The 12,827-nt window shown below is 36.2% G+C and overlaps 1 pseudogene; it reads left to right on the top strand.

Annotated features, from left to right (window-relative positions):
* Positions 1-436: 436 nt before the first annotated feature.
* LOC118543521 (E3 ubiquitin-protein ligase Mdm2-like) overlaps positions 437-12,827 on the top strand; it is a 69,441-nt pseudogene continuing 57,050 nt past the window's right edge.

Here is a 12,827-nt window from a genome sequence, read left to right on the forward strand (position 1 = left end):
AACAGAAATAACATGAGTTAACATTTTAAATGGTCACCATGCGCCATACAGCAGCAACAGTAAAGGGATGCCTACGTTGACTCCTAATTCCTAAGACTTTATCCACTTCACACAAAAGGAAGAATAGAAGCTTAAACAATTTGCTTAATGTCATGTAGCTTGTAAATAGTGAATCCAGGAATCCAGAGCTCTGCCTGACTCTAGAGTCCTGAGTTTTTACCATTATTTTGGTATGCCTCCCTTAAAAATCTTTTTCCTAACACTGAAAAAAAGTTTGAAATCCAACAGAAAACTGGGCAAAAATAAGTCACAGGGAATATCTGCAAATTCTCTCAAGCATCATTCAAATTAAATTGAAATGAGACAAATACAAATTCAACAATAATGACATACTGGGCAACACTCATACGAATAGCAAAAATTGGAAAGGTGCACGATGCCAGGTACTGGTGAAGATGTCTCCAGACAAGAACTCAGGCACATCGATCATGTCAGTCCTCCGCCATGGTGGAGAGTATTCAGAAGGTACTTCACGTAATTGAGCAAGGCTATGCCTTATGATTAACCACTTCCGTTCCTAGACACACGCATCTCAGAGAAGCTCTATCAGGTTATCTGTACAAAGTAACTGATTGCAGTGTGGTGTGGGTATATGCATATGTTATTGTAGCAAAAAGTTGAGGGATATTTAGCAGGAGAATGGATAAGTAATATATTGTGGAGGCAGTGAAATATATTATGGAAACAAAGAACTAGATATAATACACTGTAATATAAATAGATTCAAAAATTTACTTTTAGGGGCACCTGGATGGCTCAGTCGTTAAGCATCTGCCTTCGGCTCAGGTCATGATCCCGGGGTCCTGGGATCGAGCCCCACATTGGGCTCCCTGCTCAGCTCCCTCTCCCACTCCCCCTGCTTGTGTTCCCGCTCTTGTTGTCTCTCTCTGTCAAATAAATAAATAAAATCTTTTAAAAAAATTTACTTTTAAAGAATAATGTAAGAAATATAATGAGAGTAAAGCATAATAATATGTATGCAAATTAAAGCTATCCATGCCAAACAATACTACCTGGTATGTATAGTTATGGCTATACTCACTCCATATCTTAGAATGGAGATCTACTAATGAGGGAGAGGGATATAAGCAGGGATCAGGAACAGAAGGAAAACAAAAAAAAAGCAAGACATCCCTTTAATCAATGATTATAGTTTTAGGTAACAAAAATATAATAAACTGGATTTTAGCTCCTGAGATTCAAAAATAAATTGCTTTGAGGTTTAAGAAAACTTATTTATCCCACTCCAAAAAAATTTTTGGATCTAGTTCTATGCAAATACATGCAGGGCAGCTCCAGAGAGTGAATCACAGACCTCAAAACTGAGTTCCAAAGTGTCTGTGTGTGCATGCTACAAACGTGTATTTCAACAGAAGGCTACACTATAAGGCAAAATGGAGAGGAACCTGGAAATCTTTGTTACCCAAGCAGAACTGCATTCCCATCTAATGACGGGATATTCCATAAAAACACCTACATAGAGCAGATGGTTAAGTATGGGCCATACTCTCTTCCTTACTTAAAATGTTGAAGTGTGATGCTTAGTCTCTATAAACAACCCTGTTGTCACTGACCTAGGACAGACAATGCTAGGAGAAGGAGATTTTCTGCCTTCTGATCTTTTCCCCCAGGGCGGCTCTCCAGGCTGATGAATTACCTGGAAATAGAATTGCCTAGCTTTCTATAAGAAAATAAGCAAAATCATTGCTTCCTTAGGGCCCAGAATATCCTCATTCACTATAGACATTGCACCTCTGTCTGAGCATTGACCAGTCTGAGTTGGTTCTCTTTTGGATTTCTATTGCAATTTGAGTCTTCTAATTGATGATAATTGCACATATGAGACTACTATCAGTTTAAGGACAATGACAGTCTGTGGAACGAATGAATGAATGAATGAATGAATGAATACAGTCTATCATGCCCAATTTTATGACACATGTAAGACACAACATCTCTTTTCTACTTACAGGGCACTGAAGAATGGTAGAAACCAGAAAGCACAGAACAAAAACAGTAGCATTAGGGATGCATGAGATACAAAACCGGGCTGAAGAGAAGACAGTACCTACAGCAAGTTTTGAAAGAGGAAAATCCTAAACCACTGCCTAAAAACCCCAACTGGAAGCAATGATGCATTCTCATCAAGAGGAGCACTAACTGCTTTGAAGTGGCAATAGAGATTGTCTCGTATGTTATCACTATAGTTCATATTGATTCATTCTCTGTAGTTGAATTATCTTTAAAAAATTTATGGTGCATTTTTATGGCAATAGCCAATCAAGTATATCATTAGTGTGCATAGCAAGGAGTTTAAGACAAGAGGAGACTGATGGCTTTTCAATTATTAATGTAAATGAATTGCCAAGTGTAGCTAGTTTAAGAAATGCAATAAAGAGCAAAAGTCAAATCTCTGGCTCTGTGTACGCACACACACACACAAACACACGCACACACACACTAAACAAACTCATATTTCATCTTAGCCTCAAGTGAAGAAGGCAATTAAGTTACTTAAAATTTCAGACACCTCTGGAATTTTACATCATGAAATTAAATATAAAAAAAAAAAAAAGACTGTCATTGGCATTTAAAAGAGGGATACTCAGAATTTCAACTTGAGAAGATGCTTCAGCCGTCATCATATCCAACTCTGCCCTGGACAGAAATCCCTCCAGTGCCCCTAGGCAGGTGTCACGAGGCTGATCAGAGACTGGCTCTGACTAGAGATTGGTGGCCATTGCCACTCACACAATGGAAGTCACTTTATGAGGAAAGTAAGCTTACCAAATTAAGAAACAGATTATTTGTCCACATGTAATGTGGTTTCGCTACTGACTTTCTGGGTTTCCCTGAGCAAATCACTTATTCTCTCTAAACATTTTTTTTCATCTTAAAAGTGGAAATGATAGTGGTAATACTGCATGGGATTATTTTAGGGACTTCAAAGGTAGTACATACTAGAGCAGTTATCAGCAAACTGGGTTTATGTTATAGGTATGCTTATGAATAAGCATGTTGATTCTGGTAACATCCATCTGTATCTCAGTGCCATGGCCACAAATTGGACCACATCTCTGTCTGTCACCCCACAAAGTTCCACAATGAGTTTCTACTCTCCACTCTAAGCATAGCCCTCTGTACCATCTAGCAACTTTCTGACCTGCTTTTACTCAATTCCATTCTCCATCGTCTTCATTACCATTCCAAAATCTAACACTGTCCTCAAGCCGCCATTCAGTCCCATCCACTTCATATCTAGTAGATATCATTAGTTCCTGTATCATGAAGAACTAAGATAGGACCTGTCTCAACTTCTAGTGTGTCCATTAACAACAAATACATTTATGTCCTTTACATCCTTGCCTTTTCCTTCCACTCTGGGAGGTATATTCAGAATCAACCACTGACTTTTCATATGCTCTTTATATCACCTCCTCCCCAAATCTAAAACCAAATCTTGAGCCCATATATCCATCTGAGCTCTAGACCCAAATAGCTAAGTATCTGTTGGGCATCTCCACCTTCATGCTGCATAGAAACCCCTATTTAGCATAATTCAAAAGCAATCCTAATTTCCATCTCCAACCCAAGCTCCTATGTTCATATAGGGAATCTATCTTGTTACTCAAGCCATATAATTTTACATCATCCTTGAGATTTCCTTTTCCATATACCTGGAGTCCAATTGCAAACTTATGTCAGTTTTACCTTTTAAACTATTTATTGACTCTACTTACTTATCTCCAACGTAATAGCTAACTACCCTAATTCAATCCATCTCTGTCATGTGAACTACTGCAATAAACTCATAGCTGGTCTTGACTCCTGTCTTGCTAATTTAAAATCTAATCTCAATGCCACACTAAGAGTTCTATCTCTAAAGGATATATCCAACAGAATTCAAAGGGTAAGCCTTTTAGAATTTGGCCCTGCTTACCCCCGAAGCCACATTTCTCTGCATTATCCTCTCACTCACTGGGCTGCTGGCAGACTAAGTTTCACGCAGTTCCACTCTGTTGCCTTTAGTGATTTTGCACCATTTGTCTATTTCCTCGGCTGGCTCCTATTACTCATCCTCAATATATCAGCCTCCTGGAATCTTTCTAACACTCCAGACTGTGTTGGATGCCCCTCTTTTGTGCTTTCATATATTTCTCAGTTATGGTTTTCTCTTTGTTTCTTTCCCACTGAAGTGTGAGATTTCCCAGGATAGGAGTGTCCAGTGTCTTTTTTTTTTTTTTTTTTTAAGAAAGGATGGATCTAAAAATCTATCATTATAAACTATAGGCATATTTATGTGTGTTGGACCATGGGCCTGAATACAATCACCCAGTGCAGCATAGAACGGAGAGAGGGCTCTGGATAGAACCCTGGGGAACACAACCAAGATCCTTTGTATGTGACTAAGGCCATGAAAAAGCAGGAAGTCATTTTCAGGTGCACACAAGACTTCAGGGCAACAAGAGAGCCATAGAGAAAAGGGGGGGGTGGGATATAAGGGAAAAGGATTTTAACGTGCTGAAGTGAGCTTACATTTGTAGAGCTACAGCTAATCCATAAAGAGTTATCTGCCTGCAGTTGACAAGGATGACAAATATGAAAAGCAAAATCAAGGACATTGAAGTTTAGTGTGGTATTTAGACTACACAAATACACAAGCATCTTATTAGGATGAATTTGTCTGGGGAAGGAAGAAACAAAACAAAATTGCCCATCACCACAAAGGAAGTAACATGCAATTAATAAGATTTACAAAACATACAAAGGATGAATTTGTTCCTTGAACAAATCCTTTATATCACATGAAATTAGACTGAAAAAAAATCACAGCATGTAAAACATGACTATTAAAGGACCTTTTGTTCTGAGCTCCACCTCACACCAAAGCCTTGAGATTCCTTGATTCATTAGTACCATTGGGTTTATTTTTATACAGGTTAAATCACCTGTTGTTAAAATGTGGTTCTGGGTCATTACACGGTGAATTTTAATAAATTAAACCTGCTGTCCTTTTCAAAAACAACACATGGGTCAACAACTATGATTAAGTTGTCTATATTAATAAGTGGTTATTTCTAGGATAATTATAGTTTCCTCTAAGTGGTTTGTATAAATGGGAAATATCTTTAAATAGTTCTACATTATTTATATCCTCACCTTTGATATGTCCTGTGTGATCAAATATCTGTGTATGGATACCCAAGGGTTCTAACTTCAATATTTAATTCAATCCCCTGAATCCCGTTTTTCCAACAAGGGAGCAGTATAGTAGAGTAGTTAAGGACATATCCCGGGGAACAAACTACCTGGGCTGGAATCCCAGCTCTTTAACTAGTTCTTTGATCTTGAGCATACTGTTAATCTTCCCATGAGTCAGTTACTTATTTGTAACCTGGAAATAATAATAGTGCTTATCCATTAGAATTAGTCTAAATATTAAATAAATTAATATTCATAAAGTGCCATACAGGAAAATATTTTGTAAAGTTCTTAGAATAGAACCTGGTACAGGATAAACATTTAATAATTTAACTATTATAATTCTGATAATTTTAGTCCTCTTTTTTACATTGAACATCACTTGCTTATTGTCTTACAGTTTTTATTTTCTCAATAACAAGAAATAGATCAGAGGGGTTCCAAAATGGTGATATAGGAAAACCCTGAACTCACCTCCTCCTATGGACACAGTGAATCTACAATTACATATAGAACAATTCCTCCTGAAGAAGAACTGAGGGCTCATTGAAAGCTCTGCACAACAGAGGATAGAAGGACCACATAGAGAACCAACCACAGGATACGTGGTAGATGGGAATCCTACCTCCACTCTGTGGAGGGTTAGAGAAAAAACAAGGCCATTGAGTAATGAAGGGGAGGGTAAAACAGAAAATATAAAAAGAAAAAAGAAAAAGGTTAGAGACTATAACATAATACATAATTTACATTATATAACAATACTATAGCAGTAGTACTTAATATAATTTTCTTCAACCTCAGGGAAAACATAGCTTTGCACCTTGGATATTTTCTATTTCAAACTCTGAATTTCTCTTAGGGATAGAGACAAATTTTCTTTTTTAGCTGATGGCTTGGCAGGTATGCAAAAAAAAAAAAAATGAGGAAAAATGAGAAAAGCTAATTTTCCAACCTCTGAAGAAAAGAGTCCAGTTGAAATGTTATAGGTAGACCTTCAGTGCAGCCTGAGTCATATTCTTTGGGTCTCTGTAAAATATCATGTTTTCAAGAATTTGACCATCTAGAAGCTAGCGATAAGGCTAGATGTGACTCATCTTGTCTTCTTGGTGGAGCTTCTAATGAGGTGTATGTCTACTTGTTTTTCAGATGTATTTGAGCACCTATAAGTTACCAGAAAACTGCTAGATGCTGGGAATACAAAGATGAATGACATATGGATGTCTTTCACCTCATTTTCCCCCCCAATTACTGGGAGAAAGGTCGTAGAGCTAGTTACAGATCTGGCATGTGTGAAAATATAATTCCCCATACCATGGGAAAAGAATGACTGAAGGGGGGTACAAAATGCCTTCAAAGCACATGAAGTGAATGATTAAATTTATTGCAAGGAGGTAATGAGGACAGAGGAGTGTATTAGTACAAGACTTTACAACGGAACGATATCAGGCAGAAGGTATCGAGGGGCCTAGTTATAAATATATGAAGTCCATGAGACTAAGAGGGTGTACTTTGTCCTGTGATCACCGAGGAGATACATACTATCAAGAATCAGAATCACATGATACATTTTCACTTTAGAAAAACTGCATGAGAAGAATCAACCAGGAAACTCTAAGAGAAGGAGAGAAACTAAACCAGAGTAGGGTCCACAGGGATGATTAAAGGGGAACTGACTGGATAAATCTACCAATGGTAGAATTCAAGAGGACTCGGCAGCTAGTTAAATGTAAAAGTGGAATAAAAGGATTTTAGAAGTCCTTCTAGAAGGACTCCATGATTTCTAGTGGAATGACTGCATTATGCCTTTACAGATAAAAGTAGCAGGTTTGTAAGAAAAGAGGACAATTTTGGTTTTGCATATGACAAAACCCTGGGTCTATGGGGCATCCCAGGATGGATGCTTATGGGTTATGGAAATAAAGTTCTGGAACACAGCAAGAATTCCAGGCTAAGGCAGAAATTCAGAACATAGGCATCACATTCTAGAGATGTCAAATAGAAAAGTTTGAAAAGAAATCAATATACTTAATATTTAAGATATTAGTTTCACTGGATTAATGTGTGGTGGGGTTGAGGTAAACCCCCCGTAAAACTGAAGGGGGTTATATTCAAGATTTGGGTAATAAAAGAAAAGGAGGATTTTTTCTAAAGATTTTATTTATTTATTTGAGAGAGAGAAAGCACATGGGGCAGTGGGGGTGGTGCAGAGGGAGAGCGAGAATCAGACACCTGGCTGAGCAGGGAGCCGGATACAGGGTGATCCCAGGAGCCCGAGATCATGACTTGAGCCAAAGTCAGATGCTCAACCGACTGAGCCACCTGGGCACCCCAAGAGAGGGTTTTTTAGAATAAAGAGAGAAATTCATATAGTAAAAGTATACTATAAATTCAAACATACTACATAAGCATAATGGACTACAAAGGACACTCTTGGGATTTGAGCAACCTTACTAAAGCCCACTCACCCTCTGCAGACGGTAACTGGGAGAAGACTCCAGAAAACATGCCTTTTACTTAATTTCATGTTGTCTTTTAGGGCAGTGAACAGGTATAGAAAAATAAACAGGTCTCAAATTTTCCAGATTTGCTTCCATTTCTAACACCTCTATAAATGTTTCTGGGAGGATACAAGCCTCTCAAGAGTCAGAGCACCCAGTCCTGGCATTTATAACCCCCAGCATTATTCCCCACTGGTTCAAAGTCCCATGGAAAGTCTCTAGCTCCTTTTGTTCCCACACAGGCTCATACTTAATGAGGACTGCATTTCTTGTTTAAATTCTAAAGTTTGTTTCTTACTGAAAACAAAGGGAACAGAAAACAAGCAATACTAAGTGCTGACAAGTCCCTGGAGGCATGCAGTTCTCTTGTTCTTTAAAGCTCTCAGTAGCCTTTGTGGAATTACCAAGGTTCATTCCAGAGACAAATAAAAAACATAGTTCTGTAGTGACAATTCCATTCACCTTTAAAGAAAAAAAATCAAGAAAACAAGAATAACTTAAAAGTCTAAATGTTTGGTTTCAGGCTATATTTTACTTTTGGTTCCCCTCCAATCAATCTTGAAAACCTATTTTAACTTCTAAAATATAAGACTATAAGATATCAAAGGAAGAAACCCTCACCTAAAAAAAATAGAGTGTAACTATTGAAAAACCAGCCTTAGAATGATGGGATTGTTGTGCCTGTGATTTATCCTAAGAAGAAAAAACCCAATCTCATTGAAAACACTTGTTTATACTGTCGGTCTATCCCAGTTTGGATCCTGTACAAACTGATTTCTTATAAAATGACCTCCCTTTCATACTAAGAAAGAACAGGAACTAATTTTATGCTATTTAGAAACATATATTCCTAACTAAATCTTATATAGGCATTCTGTCTCCGAGCGGACAGGTACACCGCCGATACCTCCCTTGGGTTTCCAAAGACTATTTCCAGTCCTCACACCCATCTTCTCCAGAAAAACCAAACACTAGTTTTGTGGAGTGCATATAAAACAATCCTCAGCCTGACATATGCACATGGCTCCAGAAATTTGTGAACATCCTGTGATGCTGTACCTTCTCTCATTCTCTTTAGTATGTCTGGCTGACACACTGAACATGTGTGTAGAAGACCCAGAATTTCTCAACCGCTTGTTCTCCCAGTGGAACTTCAGAATTTAACTGTCAAGCAACAACAACAACAAAACTAGGAAAATAATTTTCCAATATTGGCCATTGAGAGCTCTTTCGGTTGACTCTATGTCCCTTATACATACTCCTATTATTGTGTTGTTTTCTGACACTAGAAGACAAACTGAGGGTTCTAGAGGGGAGGGGGGTGGGAGGATGGGTTAGCCTGGTGATGGGTATTAAAGAGGGCACGTACTGAATGGAAAAAAAATTTTTAAATAAAAACAAAAAAAGAAGATACTAGGGACATAGATAAGGTAGGTAGGTAGATGACAAATATGTATCTCCACTTCTCTCTCTCTCTATATATATATCTATGCCTATATCTATCAATCTATTTGCCTATGTTGTCTAAGTCCTAGAATCAGCCATTTCTCCAAAGAAGCCTCAATTCCTTTTATCAGAGGATAGTATTAGAACCCAGGATCTGGGTCCTTGGTGTGCTAATGGATACTAGAGTGTCGCTGTCTCCAGGTATGCTCAGCTAAAACAAAAACATATATACGTATAAACTAATTTTTGTATATACACAGAAGCATAAACAATCCTGTGTGTCACCATCTACTAAACATGAGTTCATACTGATGTCTTCAGCTCTAATCCATTATTACCACATGGATTATTCTAGCCTTTTTCCCTTGATTATTTGTAACCTCCAATTCCAACAGTGAATTGGCTCCAACCTTCTTCAGTTATTTAATTGCTCAAATCCAGTATACATGTACAGCAGTATCGGAAGTGTTAACCTGTGCCTCTATGAGAAAAGAATATAAACTAGAATGCAGTGCTTGTTTGCAGTTCCTTTTGCCTTTAGTCTTATGAACTCATTTCTGAATTACTTAGGTCAGTACTTACTTTCTCTACATTCTCCAGTAAGGTTCTTTCATAAATTTGTAATGCAACCAGATAGTTTTGTCACATTCAGCATTCTACATTAGGATCCTCTGACTGCATAAATATATTTTCTTTTCAATTTGCATGCATTGTTTCACTCTTTCTACTGTAAATTTCTATGGGCTGTGAAATACATAGTGACATATATCTGACATTACAGTATCATTTAAACTAATATCACTGCCCTAAAATAATCCCTTGTGCTTCATCAACTTAGCCTTCTCCCCCAACCCTTAAAGCTCTAAAATCACTGACTTTTACCTGCATTATATATTTGCCATTTCTAGAATGTCGTATAAATGGAATCAAAAAGATGTAGCCTTTTACCTGGCTACTTCATTTAAAAATATGCATTTAAGATTCATCCATGTCTTTTCATGGCTTGATAGTTCTTTTTTTTTAAAATCATAGAATAATATTTCATTGAGTGGACATACCTCAGTTGGTTTATCCATTTACTTATTGAAGAGCACCTTGTTTGCTTCCAGCTTTGGGCAATCATAAATAAACTACAATAAACATTTTCAAGCAGGTTTTTGGGTGGACATAAGTGTTCAACTCGTATAGGTAAATGTCCAATATCGGAATTGTTGGATCTTAGGATGACCCTATGTTTGCCTTTTTAAAAAACTGCCAAAGTATTTTCCAAAGAGACTTTATTTTACTTTACTACCAGCAATCATGAACATTGCTATTATTCTGCATTCATACTAACAATTGCTTTTGTCTTTTTTTTCTTTACCTATTATAGTAGTTATGGAGTGAGATCTCACGGATACTTCAATTTGAATTCCATAATGAACACTTATATTGAGTATCTTTTCATATACTTACATACATTTGTGCATCCTTTTGGTAAGGTATCTGGACAGATGTTTCACCCATTGCTTAATTGAGTTGTTTTCTTCTTCAGAGTTCTTTGTATATTTTGAATACAAGACTTTTATCAGACATGTGCTTTGGAAATATATTCTCACAGTTTGTGGCTTGTCTTTCATTCTCTTGACTGGGTCTTCTACAGACCGAAAGTTGTTTTTAATTTAAATAAAGTCAAATATATCAATTATTTTAAAGAATCATGCTTTTGGTGTTGTATCTAAAAACTCACTGTCAAAGCATAACTTTCCAGGTAAATTGTTTTTTCCAGGTGAAAACAATTAAGTATTGGATATGCTTATTAGTGGGGACCATAAAGAAAGAAGAGCATAAATCTATTATAATAAAAATTTGGCTACAGATTGATCTAAAGTGTTATGTTCAGGTTAGGCATTACTGAGAAGGTATAACTACTTGCTAATTGCTTTCCATCCTGGCCTGCCTTTAGCCAGAACCCCGTTAGGGCAGATGAGCCTCACCCCTATAGATATAAACAACTACGTCAAAAGCAGAAGCAGTGACAATCCTGGATCTTCAGTGATGCTCCAGATTGGAGGCTCCCAGCCTTCCTGATAAAACTTTCCCTTTCCATGACAAATATTTTGCAAGGTCCCCTTTATCATTTTGAAATAAAAATCACATGCAATATATCCAAATAATATAATGTTCCAATCCTAATAAAGGAAAAATAAAAAAAAATTTTGTAAAAATAGAAGAACAATATGTATCCTTGAACATTAGGTTTTATTTTTTTCCTTTAGCTTAACATATTACAAGAACTGGTGTGAACTTTTCTCATTTTTTTTTTCTGATTGCTGTTGGCCAAAGACTTTTCTTGGCTTTAGTTTCAAGAAGATTTGGGGAAAGTTTAGCTCATAGTTTACAAGTATTAAATTGGACTCTTATGGGCTCTGCTCCAACTATTCTGCTTAAGTCTTGGAGTTTTTTGCTTGTAGAGATTCTGAGAACATAGCTAATTCTTTGGTTCTTTCTTGAATTATACATAGTATAAGTCTACTGACTTCCAGATCAGCTATAATTTGTATGCTGTAGAATTTTCTGGGACTTCTGAAAATAGTTCTGTAGTACATTTTATCTGGTAGTTCCATTTGCAAATACTTCTATACCTATTAAATTTGCAGGGTTTTTTTTTTTTTTTTTAATCAAACAGAAGAGGAACTGTTCTCCTATAATAGTCCTAAAGTAAGTTTCATGTTGAAACATGGAAAAGTGCTTAGGACAGAATTCTTCCTACTTGAGTGGATTAGGAATCAAAGGGATATGACAATCTGCGTTAGTGGGATCAATGGTAGATGCAGTGATATTCATGTAGAATAAGAAAGCTATATAGCTGGAACCTCATCAAAACGATCTAGTCATCTTTTCTCCATGGAAATACTCTTTTATAATTTTGAATAGAAACAAGAAGGAAAAATAGTCAGGGTCAAAACTAAAGTTACATGAAAGTAAGAAAGAAGAATAAACATACATATTCACTGCAAGAGTATTCACCCACATAGTGCACCTCCAAATCAATAGGTCTAATTACATTTAATAAATATCTATAGGTAAAGGGCTTACAATAACACAGTAAATTCATAAAATAAAAACATTTTTGAATAAATAGTATTAAATTTATTGTTTAAAAAATTGAAAGTCTCACTTATGTTTCAAACTAATTCACATACTAGTCACAAAGAATCTGAAAATGAAATTAACAATTATATTAACAATGTCATAAAATTAAATATTTGGAAATAAACTAAATAATGGAAGTATAAGATTTATATGCTGAAAATTATAAAACATTGCTGAAATTATCAAAGATTTAAATAAATGGACATCCCATAGTCATGACTCTTAAAATTTAATTTCACTATAATAATAGCAATTCTCTTCATTGATGTAAAGATTTCATGAAATCCCTATGTAAACCTTAGTAGGATTTTCTGCAGTAATTGACAATCTGATCTTAAACTTTATATGGAAATGCAAAGGACCCAAAGTAGTCAAAAAAAATCTTGAAAGAGGAGAAAAACGTTGGAACACTTATGTTACTTTATTACAAAGCATATTATAAAACTGCAGTAATTAAGATAGTGTAGTATTGGCATAAGGATGGGC

The sequence above is a fragment of the Halichoerus grypus genome, chromosome 10 (assembly GCF_964656455.1).
Source record: "Halichoerus grypus chromosome 10, mHalGry1.hap1.1, whole genome shotgun sequence".
In the NCBI taxonomy this organism is placed as follows: domain Eukaryota; kingdom Metazoa; phylum Chordata; class Mammalia; order Carnivora; family Phocidae; genus Halichoerus; species Halichoerus grypus.